This window comes from Cucumis melo, unplaced genomic scaffold, assembly GCF_025177605.1.
Source record: "Cucumis melo cultivar AY unplaced genomic scaffold, USDA_Cmelo_AY_1.0 utg002211l, whole genome shotgun sequence".
Taxonomy (NCBI): domain Eukaryota; kingdom Viridiplantae; phylum Streptophyta; class Magnoliopsida; order Cucurbitales; family Cucurbitaceae; genus Cucumis; species Cucumis melo.
The window spans coordinates 17501-20000 of record NW_026124983.1 but is presented as its reverse complement, the minus strand read 5'-3'; positions in this window follow the sequence as shown (position 1 = coordinate 20000).

Here is a 2500-nt window from a genome sequence, read left to right as displayed (position 1 = left end):
ACTAGAAAACAAGTTGACGCAAATCATCTTTGAATGCCCAAGTATAAGATAGGAAGCTCGTGTGCAAGTCAAGGCCCAAGGCCGAGGCCTTGGAGTACAAAGCACGGCCATGGGCGCGCGCGCCGTGCGTCAGTGGGCGTCTGTGGGTCGCCCGCTGCATGCCCGTGCGTCTGCGGGGGGCGTGCGCGCAGGGTGCCGCGCGCGCCATGCGTCTGCGGGCGTGGGGCGCGCGCCGCAAGCCCATGCGACTGCAGTGGGGCGTGCGCGTAGGGTGCCGCGCACGCGATGCTTGTGCGAGCGTGGGGATCCGTCTAAGGGGCGTGCGTGCTTGGCTTGTAAGTGGCAGATGAGCCTTGTTGCCAAGATCCACCGAGATTCATCTCGACCCTACCCACACACAACTCATTTATTTCTTCCAATTGCCATGGAGGTCATATCTTATGTAAAAGGACGAAAAACATAAGTGTTAGTGAGGGGTTGGCTTTGGACTAGAAAAAAAGTTGAAGCAAATCATCTTTGAATGCCCAAGAATAAGATAGTGTGCTCGTGTGCAAGTCAAGGACCAAGGCCGAGGCCTTCGAGTACAAAGCACGGCCATGGGCGCGCGCGCCGTGCGTTAGTGGGTTTGTGTGAGTCGCGCGCTGCATGCCCGTGCGTCTGCGGGGGGCGTGCGCGCAGGGGGCCGCGCGCGCCATGCGTCTACGGGCGTGTGTGGGGCGTGCGCCGCAAGCCCAGGCGACTGCAGTGGGGCGTGTGTGGGGCGCGCGCCGCATGCCCATGGCCGAGGCTTGCACACGAACGCCTAGGGTGCCCACCATGCGCCATGCCCTTCGGGCGTGTGTGGGGCGTGCGCGCAGAGTGCTAAGCGCGGCATGCGTCTGCGGGTGTGTGTCCGCGCGCCGCATGCCCAGGCGTCTACGTGGGACGTGCGCGCAAGCCGCGCGCAGCATGCGTCTGCGTTGGGCGTGACCACCCACGTCTAGAATTCATGGAAAAAACTCTATGGAGGTTGTTGGAACAAACCCGTGCCCCCACCGTGCATGCCCACATGCCCACCGAGCATGCAGCATGCGCGCCCCCATGCGCACGAATGCGGCACGGCCATGGGCGCGCGCGCCGCATGGCCATGCGTCTGCGTGGGGCGTGCGCGCAGGGTGCCGCGCGCGCAGGGTGCCGCAATGCCCACTCAACACACAAATGTGATGTCAAACCTATGTTCTAGTGCTTGGATTGTTATGAAATTTTTTCTGGGATCTAAAAAATGTAAACAAAGGATGTCCTCCAAAAATTAGTATTTTTGGAAACGTTTTACTATTTTTAAATTATTTTTAATTTTTTAACAATAAAAATTCATAAAATATTATTGGTTGGTTCAAAAATTATGAAACTTGTTTTCCACACTCATTTGAATGTCTAAAACATAATACAATCAAGTCCCGGTCATAATAATAACACAATCAAGATTTATGGCATGGTGTGACATTTCGGCTTTTTCATATGCAAGCCTGCCAGACCCAAAAAAGCCAGAATGTACTATATAGGGGGGCGACCTGCCTGCATGGGCGGGGCGCGGGGGTACCCCTATGCCGCGGCGCCGACCCTTCAAGCACATTGCGCCCATCATGGGCACATATGCTTGGGGGGTCGGCGCCGGCGGAGTGCCACCTCCGGCCGCCGGCGGCGAGTGAGAGTGGGTGTCGAGTTGATGCTCGGATGGGCTTGCGCGGACAATGCTTGCACCTCGGTGTGGGCGTGCACTCCAAGCGGGCTTGTTCGTGAGGAGACGAGATAACTTGCGATTGCTTTGTGCTTGGTGGACGAAGGGTTCGGCCGGAGTGCCACATCCGACCGTCGGGCAAGGAGTGAGAGCGGGATGGGCGTGCTTGGACAATGCTTGCACCTCGGTGTGGGCGTGCACTCCAAGTGTGCTTGTCTTGGCGATTGTTTCGTGCTTGGCGGAGGGGTTTGGCCATAACGATGGGCTTGTCCGTCGGGCAGGGAGTGAGAGCGGGTGTCGAGTTGACGCTCGGATGGGCTTGCGCGGACAATGCTTGCACCTCGGTGTGGGCGTGCACTCCAAGCGGGCTTGTTCGTGAAGATATGAGATGTCTTGCGATTGCTTTGTGCTCGGTGGACGGGTTTTATCGGAGTGCCACGTCCGACCGTTGGGCGGGGAGTGAGAGCGGGTGTCGAGTTGATGCTCGGATGGGCTTGCGCGGACAATGCTTGCACCTCGGTGTCGGCGTGCACTCCAAGCGGGTTTGTTCATGAAGATACGAGATGTCTTGCGATTGCTTCTTGCTTGGTGGAAGGGTTTGGTTAAAATCGATGGAATGCCGGGCCCCTACGTCGGGCAAGGAGTGAGAGCGGGATGTCAAATTGACATTCTTGGATGGGTTTTGCTTGGACAATGCTTGCACCTCGGTGTGGGCGTGCACTCCAAGTGGGCTTGTCTTGCAATTGCTTCGTGCTTGGTGGAGGGGTTTGGCCATAACGATGG